This window comes from Haemaphysalis longicornis, unplaced genomic scaffold (assembly GCF_048455015.1).
Source record: "Haemaphysalis longicornis isolate Haplotype H1 unplaced genomic scaffold, Haemaphysalis longicornis Haplotype H1 scaffold_4, whole genome shotgun sequence".
Classification (NCBI taxonomy): domain Eukaryota; kingdom Metazoa; phylum Arthropoda; class Arachnida; order Ixodida; family Ixodidae; genus Haemaphysalis; species Haemaphysalis longicornis.
The window spans coordinates 198,113,275-198,129,335 of record NW_027526361.1 but is presented as its reverse complement, the minus strand read 5'-3'; positions in this window follow the sequence as shown (position 1 = coordinate 198,129,335).

Genomic DNA, 16,061 nt, shown 5'->3' with positions numbered 1-16,061 from the left:
AATTATCATGAGCTTATTATTATCACCACAGCTCCGCCTTGCCCGAGTTTCGCTCAAACTCGGGCCTTCTGGAATAGCACCCCAGTTCTTAAAAAGACATCCCTCTCGCGAGGGGCACGATCAAATGCACAGCATTTCGGAGGGGGTGCGCTGGCAAGTCGTATCTCTCGATCGCGGGACCCGTGTCGCCATCTTTCGGAGGCGCGGGACAACTTGTGGCGCTTTCGAAACAAACCAGAAATGAGTGAAGGATATAAGGCGCGTTCGGTGCATTGAAGTCTGTGTCGGTTTCGTGGCTCAGTCGGTAGTGCGCTGGGCACCTTGCGTTCCGCCCGCGGCGTCATGGGTTCGAAGCCGGGCACCGAAACTGTTATTTCTTTTATAGTGTAGTGGCCTGGCTGCGGACTACGACAAGGCGCGCCTGCGGACTACGACAAGGCACGCCAACGCCACGTGACATTGTGAGTTACTAAAATGCTATGCATTTAAAACAATGAACGAATGACGTCCCCAGCCCACCGTCAGTCAAATGCTGCCACAGTCACAGGGGAGGTTCGGAGGTCCGAATCAAGTACTCGCTCTTGTCCGGACAAAAGGGGCGGAAAAGACGATAAGATTTTCCCACCGCAGCCGTATTCATACACAACAAAAACACAATCGACGACAGATGACACACCTTCAACGTCTAATAGCGCTTTCCATTGGGTGAGCAGGAGCACTTCTAACTGCACCCAAAGTGCTCTCGCGAGTTCTGGCGTCTTCCAGTGGTCGGGCAGGAGCAGGGGCGTTGTGTTTCATTGGTCGAGGAGGAGCACTTTTTTGGCGCCGAGAGCAGCCGAGAGCAGCCGAGAGCAGTTCTCGGTGCTCCGTCGCCAGCGGCGGAGTAACAGGGAACGCCGAACAAGTCACATGACCTCTTTTACGTCATTTCTGGTTTTATCCCCGGGTGGCGGAGGAAAAATGGCGGAATCCAGCAGCCGCGATAGTCGCTCAGTGCGTACGGCAGCAGCTAAGCGCGGCCGTCTGGACGATGCTGCTACTTTTACACGATGAAAGCACCACAGATTCAAGCGCAAACTCATCATCGGACAGCAGCAGCAGCAGCGACCACGACGAAGATTTGACATTGCATGAGTTTATGTTCGAGCACCTGTTCACCCCGCCGGAGCAGCGGCCGAAGGTAGAGTCGTATCTGGAAAAGACGGCGGATGCTGTTATTGTTCGCAGCTAATTTTAGGGAGATACGATGGTGACCCTATCATGGACATGAACATCCGCTCGTCTTCTTCATTCGTCGCCATGCGTAAGGCAGACACAAAACCACCGGCACGTACCTGTCAAAACTGGCGAGGAACAGCGTGCGGAGAACACGAGCGCGCGAAATGCTCCGGGAAGCGAGAGCGGGAAAAGTTTGGTCACATGACTCTTGACGTCACGCCCTCCCCCTCTTTTCACTGCTCCCGGAGCAGCGCGAATATTTCATTCGCGGAACGAGAGCACACGTCCCCGTTACTCCCGTGTGCTGCTCTGGCTGCTCGCTCCACTTGCTCCTGTTCTCCCAATGGAATTCGCCATAAAAGGCACTCGTAAAATGTTGAAACACGCTCACGACATGATAAATAGGGGCGATGTCTGATTCGACGCCCGCCGTCCGCCCGTAAAAAATGCCTCTCAGTCTGACAGTCGGGAGAAGGGTGCGTTCCTTTCGCTACAGTGAACTTCCTCGCTTACTTGTTTTGGGCTAGCGCTGAGCTGCACTGGAGCCACCCTCAAACCACGTAGCAAACAGATTTCAGTGGAAGAACAGAACACCGAGAAAATCGGATCCGCCCCGCGCCGCTTTACAGGGCGGAGCTTTAAAAAAAGGCTGTGGCCAGGCCCGAGTTTTAAAAAGAATAGCTGGGTTATCTACTTTTCATAACGGAGTGCATATTGCAACTCAATTCTAGACGGCGCCGCACGCGAATGTTCGTGAAAGTTGTGCTTTTTAAACGTGAGCGGCCTCAACTGGGCGCTCTGATAATGCTAAGCGTGCTCCGCGCGATAGCGCCGGTATTGCTTGAGGTTTATCGGATGCTGTCACTACTTTGTTAACTCGAGCGGCTGGAAACTCGGGACCGAGGTATATCGGGCCTACTGGAATAGCGCCTCAGGCATCTTATTGGGGGTCGTCGGGTTGTCGTCGTCATCGAAGAATCTTTCGCCGCCTTCGTGCTGAGCTATGGTGAGGGTACTCGAGTGCCACATCTTTTCTCGAATGAGGCACGCCCACCACAATTCTGCAGTGGCCATCGCCCCCCAGTGGTTCTTGTACCGAGCCGGAGTTCTGGGCGGTCACTGGCTGCCGCGATCTTGTCGGCTTCGGTGTTGTTGTTGTTGTTCCTGGTGACTTTGCTCATACCCACGTGGGGGATTGGCCAGGAATCGGGCGTGAGAAGGGCTAATGCGCCCACTTAAAACACCGGAAACTTATGCACCTCGCTATTTCTACGCAAAAAGAAAGAAAATGGAATTGGTTGAAAGTTGTAAGTGGATTTTTGATTAGAACAACTGAGCTTTTTGGACCGGAAAAACTACATGCAAGAATCAAATCTAACAGGGCAGGCGCCTGGTCTCGTAAACGTATGCATGAATGGCTGCAGCCACCACAGTGATGTGGCCCCAAGTGTGGCCACAATATCCCAGTGATGTGGCCCCGAAAGATATTAGTACGGGCATGGAAATAGGCAGGCCAATTCGTCGCAATGGTGTGGCAAGATGACGTTGCCACATCATTGAAAAACCGCGGCAATGCAATAGGAAGTGCTCTAAAGTCTCCTGATCACCGCAGACAGCACATCTGGAGGAGGAGGCTAGACCAGCCCGGTGCATATAAAAGTTGAGCTGGGGGACTCGACATCTCAAGGTAGTTAATGTGACCTCGCATTGTCGAGATCCACAAAAACGGGTATTCCAATTATGTTTTAAATGAACATAATCTTCAATATTAGTGATTATTCCTTCCTTTACTCTTGCTAGGCGTTGGTAGGCACGAAACCTTGCTCCTGCTACAATGAAGGCAATAGGGCATAGGTCAAGTGGAGGGCCATCTAACGACGATCGCGCCAAGGCATCAGCCTGTTCAGTAAGCTGTAACCCTTTGTGACCTGAAACACAATTGAGGCAGATGTCCCGCAAATGGGAAGGCACAAGGAAGTTGAATGTACGAATAAGAGAGAAATTTTCGGATGAAGACAGAGCAGAACAAACCGACAAGAAGTCATTAATATTGCTACGTTAAAGTGATGCGGAGGTACGTCTTTTAAGGCCAGAACTATCGCAAGGAATTCGGCTTGAAATATCGGTGTGAAATCAGGTAAACGCAGTGAGACTGACCAGTTAAGGTGTGGAATAAAAATTGAACGACCGCGCGCGATGCTCGAGCTTAACCGCCGCGGGCTGTTTTCTTCCTTTTCCCTTCTCCTTTTATTGCGCCAACGGAATACCGAACTATTCTCCCATCTTCACGCTCTTCGTAAATTCACCCGGATCCCATAGAGTCAGCGGAGGCGGCAGTCTTTTCATCACTTCGTTCGGGGACAACGTTGTGGGCACAACATGAGGGAAATTAATTCCTCGGTTCTTGATAATTTGCACACTAAACGAGAGCACTGCCATTTCAGAGTCCTCGCTTTGTGCTCTAGTGGACGTCCTGTTAATTCAAAGTACTCCGCTTTAAAATAAAATACGAGTTTACCACATGCTGCATTTTTGGGAGAAAGAGAGCGAAGTATTTTAAATGATATCGTTGACATTACCCGAAGGAGTGCTCCTAGCATGGTACGCAGGATATCCGCAAAAATTCTGTAGATAAGAAAAAAAGTTCGATAGACGACTTGTGACGGTGTTTGTGATGATGATGGCGAGGCAGTGTGGCGCTCAGAAGCATAGGTACACTTACATAGACCGGATGAATCTGTCCGTTTTAGGTACGTTAACAGATTTTTGTCACCCGTGGCACAGATCTAAAAGGGCCGACCAGGGCCCTAACGTTTCCCTCGTCTCAGGGAAAGCCACCAGCCCGAGGAATTTTGGTAGTGGCCACAAAGAACCCGTTCTTTGAAACGGTAGAGTCTGTTCGTAGGTGATTCCCTAGTATCAGGTGTATTAACAGGCGGTTCCAACCTAACATAACCGAAGTTAACCTGACTTAAACATGGCTTCACCCAAACAAAAACTGACCTAAACCTAACCCAAAGTAATATGACCTAATCTAACTAGAGTTATTTCCAGTTTCGTTTCCCTGAACCTAGCCTGATGCGATGGAACTTTAAAAAAATAAGCAAGCGCACACTAACGCGCAAGAAGTAAACGTACCGAAGGTCTACGAAACCTTCACAACCATCACAATGGTCTAAGTCCACAATTGCAGCCGATTTGATTCTTCTTCGCTGCCGCAACAAACTTTACTACGTCATTGTTGCTATAGGTGTTAGCTTCCTTCAGTTTTTTCGCAGGGATAATCATTGGACATCACCTTAGAGGGACGTATGCCATGACGTGTCCTTCTCAGTCCGAGTAAGTGTTGCCACGATAACGGCGAATGCTGCAGTTATTTTGGATAACCTTGGCCAATCTCCCTAAGTGTCACAAGCGTGTGCCTTGGACGCTGGGCGGTCACCGCGAGGCACACACACACGAGCGCTAGGTATTTTGATTGTTTTTTTGACTGGCGGGCGGTCGGCGCAAGGCCCAAGCTCACATGCACACGCTTGGCTATTTTTTGGTATTTTTAACTGCGGACACAAAAAATTACAATTTGCTAAAGAGCTTTGCTCTTAAAACGGTTGTACTCGGTAACATTGAAGCAATCGCTAACAAATTCGCGAAATTTTATACCTGCCGTTTATCCGGATTAGAATCGAAACGAAAAAACGAATACGCCGAAGAATTTTATGGAAGCTTTTTTAACACGAAAGTATTTTATTCCGGGATTCAGGAAGATTTCACTTACGTCATATCCAGCATTAAAGTGACGCCAGTACACGGGAGCAGGCGGCCTGTAATGGGTGCACCCCCTACACACAGGTTGTTCTTGCAGGGAAGCAACATTTAGAAATAAAGCGTATGTTATGCTTCGGGTTGTTCGTTTTCTGGGTTTATATTTTAACACAAAGTTGTTTTATGCCGGGATGCACCAACATTTCACTGACGTCATACTCGTCATGAAATCACGCCAGCACACTTTTACCGAACCGACCCGAGGTGGTCGCTCGCCAAGCACACCCACAAACAGCCGCCGACCCGCAAATCATGATCAGCTGCAAATTTCGCGGCACATTCCATTTTCGTGTTTTACCGATTCCTATGACAGAGGAATCAACAACAGCTTTTTTAGTTTTTTAACCTTTTCAGGCGTAATCGTTGCCAAACTCGGAATTATGTTGATTGCACCCAAAAAAATTATTCGCCCCATGTTGAGTGCCGTGTTTTTGGGGTGGTATAAGTGCCGGCTGTCCATTATAATGGACGCCGTTGCTGTTGAGGCAAAGCCATCTTTAGTATGAACCAAACGTAATTTTTTTTGTCAAGGCCCTTTTGAAGCACAAATTTATTTTTTTAACTTGGCCATAATTGATCGTTCCGAACTGGTTCGCCAACCGGTTCAGGCCTGCGAAACGATTCGCGAACCGGTTCGGTGTCGAACCGGTTCGGTGTCGAACCGGTTCGGTGTCCGGTGTCGGTGTCGAACCGGAGCTGAACCGAAACAAAGTTATTTCACCCGAACCCCAACCGTAACCTGACCGGCATTTTTTTCGGTTCGCCACACTGCTAAATACGAAGTAGAAAATGCACTTAAAGGCATGAAAAGTGGAAAAACTGCTATTGCCATAGGCATAACAATGGACCTTTGAAAGGAGTGAAGAGATATTATACTGGAAAACCTTGGTGAACTATTTTCCGAATGCGTAAGGACTTTAAAGGTGCCCAGATACTAAAAAAATGCCAACACAATTCTGACTCACATGAGGACAGATACCAAACAGCTTAGGAATTACATTGTCACCAGCCTACTCTCAGTTCTATTCACGCTGATTGCTAAAGTGATAGTTAACCGCACAGGCGAGATCGTAGATTCCCAACAACCCCGGCAACAGACTGGGTTAGATAAGGATACCCTACAATATCTCATACCCATGTAGTTAATCAAGTAATAGAAAAATTGGCAGAGATAATAAGACTCTTTACAAGAAATCAATAGATTATAAAAAAACTGTTTGATTCAGTAAGCACCAAAGTAGTTCTGGAAGCATTGAAAGACCAGGGAATAAAGAAGACCTACATAACACCATTAAAGGACATATATAAGGGATGTACGGGCACTATTGAATAGTTTCCATCAGAAAGGAAGTCAAAAATTCTCGCCAAAATTGGTCGCTTAATGCCTGCAGGTGACATTTAGGAAGGTTAACTAGGAAAACAAAAGATTACGGGTAAAGGAGGAATACGTGAGCCTTTAAGGTTTGCGAGACGATATTGTCTTTCTCAGTGATTCTGCAGAGCACCTGCAAAAACTTTTGAGGTACTACAAACCGAAAGCTTGGCCGTGGGGCTACAAATAGATGTGAATAAGTTTAAAGTACTGAAAAATAATCATGGTGAAAGCGCCCTCTTCAGCCTAAGTAACTAAGCGGTAGAACAAGTAGAAGAGTATAATTACCTCGGACAGGTTTTCAGGGCTGATCCAAACCACGTGAAAGAAGCCCAGAGTAGGTATGGGCTGGGGTGCACTCGGCAAGACACTACCAAATAATAAAAAGTAAGCTACTTCTCCCACTGCAAGAAATGTTTGTGTGTACCTATTTTTCGAGCTTGAAATATGGCTTCTTCTAAAACCAAATCCGCTGAAACATACCGGTTAGCGAGTTCGGTAACTACAAGACTTCGGCTTTCTATTGATACATTGGCCATGTCTGTGGTGGAAACTGAGGCGTAACATCAGCAACGCAAACACCGTAGGAAAGTTGTGGTGCAAGCCCAGGGAGTGGGACAGGCAACTGAAAGAATCTTTTTGCAGGTCGTTCTACGCATCAGGCTGTTTCAAATGAAACGATATTTCAAAAAGCCTCGCTAGTTACGGTCAGATTAAGGTAGGTTAGGTTTAAAGTAGTTTTAGACTGGGTTTACGTTAGTTTCGATAGGGTTTAGACTTGCTGAGGTAATGTAACGTAACGATAAAACAGCCTTCTTACGTAGGTGATGCGATGGAACGGCCTGCAAACAGACTCCGCCCAGCCACCCACCCTGAGAATGGAAGGAGAGTTAGCCTCAATCGTGGCCAGTGAGAGGTGCGCATAATTGCACGTGCGTAAAGCGGGTGCTCGCGGGGAAAACTGTGACTGTCGGGAAGCCGCAGCGTGAAATGCGGCCAGCCTTCTTGTCAGAGTAATTTGCCTCACAAGAAAAGGAAAACTGAGACGGATACGCTAACACGATGTAGGAGTAACGAAGTTTTTGATAGTCGCTAGGCTGTCACTTTCAGACAACGTAAGCAGACCTAAGTGCCCGGATAATTTTATGTGAGCCCATTAATGGAGAGACAGAGAATAAACATTGTTCAGTTGGAGCATTATGGTGCAGGATGGTGAGAGCACAAAGCCAAATGCGGCTCCGCTCTAAGGATGCCGTTTAAGTTACCGGCCGCACAGAAGGCTATTTCTTTAAGAAAGTGATAAACGTTCTTGTAGTCTTCGTGAAATTAACAGAGCTCTTTTAAAGTCTCACCGCCACCAAGAAAAAAACATGTGGCGCCGGCTCTGTTTTTCTTTCAGTTAAAGCTTTGTTGTATACTGCTTGGCTTGTACATGAGAGCCTCGTAGTTATGGCACTTTCGAAAGTTCACCCAAGTTTTCAATTAACAGTGGGGACACATCAAAGGCGCCCTCTATCAATCTGAGAGAGCCGTCGTGCGTGCGTGTTCACTCCATAAACGCCGCCCTACATCCACGCCGATGTCAGCGACGCAGCCTGCTTACACGGGCGTCGAGGGGTAAGCAATAAACACTTTTTTTCGTCCTCTTCCCCGCTTGCGTGTCAACGCATTAACAAGAAAAACTAGGCCCTGGAAGGCGCGCATGCGCACCGGACACCAGGGGAAATGTGCACACTTCTTTATTCCATCATACTCTTTCAGAAGGGAGGAACTGGCGTTAGAGGACGGAGAAAACCACGTGCATGGACGGCGGGCTTCGAACAAGGGCTTTGTTGACTCCGTACTTGTTTGTGGCGCACGGGATATAAATTCCTTCCTGCTCTTTTGTTCTGATTAAAACTTTCTGCGCTAATCTGAACAGGTTAGCAGTAATGCAAGCATATTAACTTGCGAGCACTTCTTCAACCGAGAGTGATAAAGAAAGCGCCAGAAACGAGTAAGCACAAACAAAAACATGACGGGTCCTAATTCAGCGTTGGTCCTTTCGTTGAAGCACGAAATCTTCCTAAGCTAAGCAGCTCTTGGCTTTTATAGTCAGGCCTCGTGATATTGTGCCACCCTTTTTTGCCACCACACCTCTATAGCTGTACCATCCCGTGACGGATAGTGATCCCTAGACAATAGTGAGGGCGTAAACTCTTGGAGGTCTATGAGCCAGCGACTGGACAAAGGGCAGGGACGGAGAGGCCGGGAAGCAGCACTAACTTGTCGCTTGTTACTGACGCCAACCTTACTAGGTTCGTGCATCATTAGGGTGACGCTAGTCTCGGTGCTCCCTAAGTGACTACATGTGGTTGGCTCTTAATACCAGCCTGTAGAAGAGCATGCACAGTAATTTGCACTCATACCCATGTCCTGTCCGTATTTGTGTGGATTAACCGAGTATGCTTCCAGGCCAGATAGTGCGGGTAAGCCTGCCACCATATTAGCCAGTTACCGACAATCACCTCCCCCCACCGTGGCCTCACTCGTTCGGAGGTTCTGCTGCGCAGGTCCTGTGGGATGTCCTTAGTCCTACCAGTACCGCCGTGGCGATTGAGTGGCTAAGGGGGTCTGCTGTGCAGCTCAAGGAGCCGGGTTTCATTCCCGTTCGTGGTGGTTGATTTTCTAATGGAGGCGAAAAAAAGAGAACGCCCGTGTGTCGAGATTTCGGCACAGGGTAAAGATCCCCGGGTTGTGAAAACTAACCCGGAGCCCTCCACTACGCCGCGGATGCTAGCCCAGGTGTACATCTACGGCGCATTCAACGCCACAACCAGATCAATCGCCGGCAGTGACTGACGCTTGGCCTTCCGGAGGGCATGCGCCGTTTGCTGTCATGTGTCTCTATTGTACACTTCCTGCTCGTGAAGCTGACAAGAACCACGTATTGTGGGTCTGCGCAATCATTCGTACGAGGCCCGTTCTAAACATCCGTCGCACAAGGCTCACCCTTGGGGATTCGAGCGGTGGATATGGCTCCCCACGGCGCTGGTCCTTTATTTTATTACTGTGGGAAACGGGCACAGTGCTTGCTTCTCTATGGACCCGCATGCCGTAGGACCACCTCTTACATTAAATGAGAGAAGGTATATGCAGGTGGTGTAAAAAACATCCGTCACTTCGCACGGCCCCAAATCACGACGACATCATTGAGGCAAGAAAGCTCCAGGTGCTCGCAATATTGCTTCCGGTATCACTCATACCCGATGCGTTTCATCATCGCTTTAAATTTCGATTTTGGTTTTCAATGGCTCTGCTATTATAAAAATCCACGCGGAACGTTTGCTCCACGCAGTGTTGGATACGAGGAAGTGCGACGTGTAGGTTGTGCCAAATCCCGCTGCTCTGAATAACCGCGGTGGTAAAAGTCGTGTTAGGTGTTGCATTCATTAGATTTCCTTCTATTTACTGTGCACTGGCTGCTGGATAACAATTCCGGAAATGCACGGAATTACATCACGTTCTCCAGGCAACTAGTGGCTCGTCCCGCTGTCTTCTTTATAACAGGCGTAACATGGAGTCACGAGTATACAATACGTGTTCTGGGAGTCTGACGAAGCACGCAAACACCTTGTCTGAGGGCAGTTGAACGTTCAGCGATTAAAACCTAATGGTCACGCACTCGCTTTTTGTCGATTCGTATTTACATTTTGCAGTGACGGAATGTAAAATGCTCCTCATATAGGATTCTTGACTGCAACCCGCTGGAATAGAATGAGGAAGTTATATTTCCTTAAAACCTGTTTGATCAGTGCGCGTTTTCTTCAAAGCCCTAAATGTTTGTACATAAATAACGGAGATGTATAAATGAGAGTCGTAGTCAGCCGTGATTGTCTCATTAAGTGTCCTGGTATGACACGAGAAAAAATGCAGGAATATACCTTGAAAAAGCGAGAACTGCAGAAGACCTAAAGGAAATGCAAACCTTCCCTAGAGTCGTCCAACAAACATAGCTCAGTCTGTTCCCTACTGTATGCATCTCTTTTATAGGTATATGCATGCCTATGCAGTAACTGAATCCTGAAACGGTATTCCCCACATATGCATTTCCACTGCGCGATAAGAGGGTGATTACACGCTAAAGTCAGAAGAAAAATAATACATTTCGCAACGAGTCCCTAAAGCACCAGCTCGTTATCCTAATGACACTCATAAAGCCCGTCCCTAGAATAGAGCTACCTTACTGAGCGACATAAAGTGTCCTACTGCACGCGGTTATGCACTGGAGGAGCAGGTTTAGCAATTATTTCCCCAAATGCGATATTGTATCCAAATCATGGTCATTACTTTACCCAAATGTTTCTTTTACGGGACGAATTATACGTCCCAAGTCCTACGTCTTTCATACGTTTCATACGTCCCGAAAATATGAAGCTTGTGGCTGCCGCCTCGTATTATACGTCTAGGGCCAAGAACGTCGAGAGGGTTCCGTAGTGCGATGTTAGGTCGCAGCCATGTAATGAGGCCGGAAGAGGAGGCTCCTTTCGGAAAGACGAGTTGCCTTTGTGACACCAGGTGCGGTGGAAGCTCCATAACAGGAATGATCGTATGACAGGCCTTAAAAAACAGAAAAAGGAGAAGACGTCTTGCAATAATAAGAGCATACTGCTTTAGAAGATTACGAGAAATGAAATTGTAGTCACCATTTCAATTTAAATGGCTTTCAGAAGAAAAAAAACGTCTTTACCCTGTTTCCATTCATACGCCATATTTATGCTTCCGCGATTCTTGTTCACCATTTTTTGAAAACAGAATTTAGAGTTCAGGAATTTAGGTCAACGAGGCACCTTGAAGTTACCGAGCGTGGGACAGAAATGGGGAATAAACGCGTGCAGAAAAGCATAACTTGAAGGCCGCTTTTTTAAAAGGCAGCATACGTCATTATAATTACGTCCTTGTGTTCATGATTTAAAAATGGCTGCTTTTCTTGGTATTACGGCGCTTAAGGAAAATTAGGTTGCGCTACTGAGCTCCGGATTGGCTCTTCTTCCCAACTTGTATTTAATGTTTTTTGCGAGGAAGGCGCGAAAGTAAAGTTATCGATTGTGGATGCATTGCAACGTGTCAAGCGAAGCGTATTACTCTAGGAGGATCAGTGCGTTTGTGCTGGTGGACGGTCATGATTTCTTGCATTGCGTATTCGACAAAGTGATTTATTCTTTCAATTCGAAAATGGCGAGCTTTGTATGATTGAGGGGCGGGGAAATGAGCTCCCCATAGGTTGGGTGCGCGAACCGAAACCACTTCGGCACCCGACATTTGGTGTGCTTATAATGGCGTGCTCATACTTGACAAAAGTGTTTGTTCTGTCATATAGGTATGCGATATGGTAATGTGGGGTAGAAACAAAGTGCGTAGCGAACAGGTTACGCAAAATATCGCCTTGCGCGTGTGCGCGAAAGTAATAAGATGTTTTAGGAGCAAAGAACCTTAGGAGCTCGCTTTGTCCGGGACTTGGCATCCGTGTACACAAGCTTGCGCATGCGCGAGGAGCATTGGATTGGATTTAATATGTATTGGATTAGAATAAGTTTAATTGTATCGGATCGGATTAGACAAGAATTGTATATACTGTACACACACGTTGTCAGTCATTTAAATGCGCGAGAGGGCAATGCCAAGGGTGATTTACGGCAAGAACAATCCCCAGTGCTTCTTCCACTTGTCATGATTCACCTCGGGGCGATGCGTGAATTTTTTTCTTGATCAGCTTTGCAATTTTCCTATAGGTAAGCGCTATTTACTGCAGGCTGACACATCCCGTGGGTGAAGCCTTCATGCTTGACCCTCTTTAGTATAACTAGAGATCCCTGACAGGTCTTCTCAACAGGTATACCCCACTGCAACAGGTGAAGGGCTGACTTTGAATCGCTCAATATTGTGACTTTTTGCCTTTCAAGCGATGACAGTTGGCGCAACGCAGCTTCTATGGCAACACACTCACTCGCTGTAGATTAAACCAAAGGCGTCACCCTGGTGCCCACGAAATATTCAAACTGGGTATGAAAAAAGCCGCCGCGAACACCCCACTATTGGAGTCAAGCGATTCATCTGTGGATATGTGGATATTCCCGTTCCAAATGCTCCAGCCCCAGTGATCGTGCTTCAGCAATAGATGTACAACGCTTCGAGCGCATATGAGGGATGGTCAATGCACAATCTACACTCTCATGGGACCAAGGTGGGTCCATAGTAGCCCTTTTTCCATGCCATTTGGGACACAGCACTCCAAGAGTGTTTAGGATTGCATGAACCCGAGACTCTATCCTTAATCGTAGATGCCGCAATGATGCTAAGTCAGCACTTGTTTCTCCGAGGCGCAGCACTTGCATAAGCAAACGTTGAGACGTCTGAAGACGAAGAGTTGACTGCGCCTCATGGAGGATCTTGTTGTTTCCAGCTGCTTGAGGGACACCAAGAAACAGCCTAAGCCCTTTCGTGTGTGAGGATTCCAACCGCTCGTATTGTGTCTTTGAAGGCGATATGAGAGGCATCTGAAAAAGCATGCTGTTCAAGATCAAGGCTTCGTGCAAGTTGCTTCACCATGCAATTCCAGTGAATCCCGTCGCACGTCGGTGTAGCGTGAAATGCACATGCTGACAGCTTCGCCAAAGACGCCTTATCTTCTACAAGGACGGGGCAAACCCGGTGCGATTTCCAACGTATACATAAACAGACCATTCGCGAGCACTTTAGGCAGCTGTGGCGACCAGTACATCAACCAGTCGTGAAAAAAGGCCTGAAAAGAGCCGAAGCCTGCCTGCTCCACCGAGTAAGAACAGACTCCGCCCGTACAGCAGCTTGGCTACATAGAATCAACATTGCTTCATCCCCTTTGTGCCCCTCGTGCAGTGTGACATGGTGCCATTGATCACTTCATTATGAACTGATCCAAAACCAACCCTGAGCGGCCGAACTTTTTCGTGATCTCCAGAAGTTGGGAATGCCCCATGCGACATCGGAGGACATTATTTTTACTAAGGACCACTGGATTGTGCGAAGAGAGGTGTCTCATCTCCTACTCGGATTCTTGCAGTCACAGGACTAAGTGAGGTGGGGTGACATTGTGTGTCTGTTATTTTAGGACTAAGTCAGGTGTGATGATTTTGAGAGTCTCCGACATTGTATTGGGGACGACTAGGCGAAGCAATTGCCAGCAGCTATGCAAGGCTAATTCCGACTTCTTCAACAATACTTACAACAACAACTACTACTACTACTACATCCCGTGGGTGCCTCCGATAGTATGTTGAAAGCTCCGTTCACATTTCTCCCCCTCTGGTCCTTTGATTATGACAGTACGTGACAGCGCGTATGTAACCTGTTTTGTTTGCACCATGATTGTACCCCACATAGCGCGTGCCTATATCACAGAATCAACACGTTGAATATACTACATGATTGGAAGTTCCCACGCCAACGTATGGTATAATAATTTTCTTGTCCCTGTCCCTCGTGAAGCATAAAGTGGACGCAAAATTTGAGTTCAAAACTGTATAAACTAGCTCCTTAAACTATTCATTGTACATTTATTTCTGGTGCTGTACTTCTAGGCTACAATAGGAAACGCAGCTATCAACCTAAGTGCCATTGTGTAGCTATTAACCTAATACTGGCATCTCTAACCATTAAACTAAGCAGCCAGTTTCTGCAAACAGTAGCCTGCAACAGTTCAAGACGAGTGTCACGGTATTTCAAGTCATTTCACACTGGGTCGGTATTTACGGTCGACTTAATCATGTTGACACGACATGCTCCGCTCCGCACGTACGTACGGAGACTGTTGCAATTTTCATGATTAATTGTATGTGACATGCGCTATACCGAACACGGATTACAGTTAAAGTAATAAAAGAGCTAAAAATCTTTATATTGAGGCGTTTTGGGATCCTTTATTCAAGAAGACATACGCTTTAAAGGGACCATGACGTTAAAAAAAGAGTTTAAAAAGTTTACAAGTTTAAAAAAGACTTGTTTGTAAGGATAACACAGATACAAATTTCACCGCAAAAGTCGGAGAACGGAGCTCATAAAGATAACATATAAAGTTTTTCCGACAACGCAGCCACTTTTCGGAGACTTGTCTACGACGTTAGATAACCTCGTTGGTGTGGCTGGCTACCGCCGATCCAAGTCGCTCCCAAGGAACATGACTGGTCGATTATATATAGTGGGGCCTCTAGCTCAGTTTTGTCACATCACGTTAATAATAACGTCCACTCAAAGAACTCATAACTGATGTTAGGGCTGATCCATGTTACGTCAGTCTTGCTCCTGCCCACATTGCTCCTGCCCAGTCTAGCACAGAATTTAAAAGTCTTTTGATATTTCTTCAGTCTTTTGGTTTAAAAACGTGTTTCGTGGGTATAATGGAGCTGAGTGAGCTACCGGATGCAAGTTCTTTCCAATTTAACAAACGCGTTTTGTGTTAATGCCCCTTTAATGGCGCAGGTAGCGGAATTTGTCGAACGTTTGTTTATTCTATCCAGCGGCAATTTTGTGACGTCAGCTGCGACGACACACCGGCAAGTTTGAGCAAAAAGTGCAGAATATTGTTTTGCATGAATAATCGAACAGTGTCACCCCCCGCGACCTGGCCACGGCAGTCAGCGACAAAGGGAGCCAGCGTGCCAAAACATTGTCATGTAGAGACGGTGCACTCCGTAAGATGGGGCTATGTTTAATCCCAAAACTCCCCAGCTTCGCTTCGCTCTTAGCGGCCCCCCTTAGCGAAAAGATGCCGTATATTTAATAAATTTTGAATGCATTTATACTGTAGAGCGCATGCCATGGAGGCCTTGAAACAGAGACGACCAGACCACGTAGCACGGCCGGTTTATTCGGAACGCCGTGGGGTCTCTATCTACTGATGCCAGGGGCGCGCGAGCCCTCTGGCGGGTGAGCGCGCTCGTGGGCCAGCGTCACGCTGCTGCCGCTGGCACTGTGGCTTCCCGCTCCAGGGCTCCCCCCCCAAGAGAGGAGCTGGTGCGACGCTCTGATAAACCCAACGTACATGACGGTCACGGTGGTGTGCAGCCACAGCAGGAAGACTCGTAGGGTTCATGTCGGCGGTGGTGACGTATGCCGGCTTCAGGCGCTCTAGAGTATGTTGTTGTGAGAGCCATTGATGTCGATGACATATGTTGACGAGTGTCGTTCTACCACAGGGAAAGGGCCAACGTAGTGTGGTTTCAAAGGGCGGCGCACGGGTCCATACCGCACAAAACCATGTGTTGCCTGTTCAAGGTCCGGAAGCACATACGGTCCTCTGGGTTTTCGTTCACGTGTAGGCTGCGGTCGAAAGTCAGCGAGGATCAATCTCAGAGATTTCACGTAGTCCGCGGCGGAAGATGCTTCAGAGGGAACCTTGAACAGGTAGGCTGGTAGACGAAGCTGGGTTCCAAAAACGAGTTCAGCCGAAGAACACGTCAGGTAAGTTTTGAAGGCGGAGCGTAGGCCCAGAAGTGTGAGGGGCAAGTGCTGGACCCATTGTGTGGGCAGTCGTGTGCTATGAGCGCGGCCCCAAATTGCGGTGAAAGCGCTGAACGAGTCCATCTGTTTGTGGCCAGTACGCTGCCATGCGCAAACGAGTCGTGCCGAGGAGGTG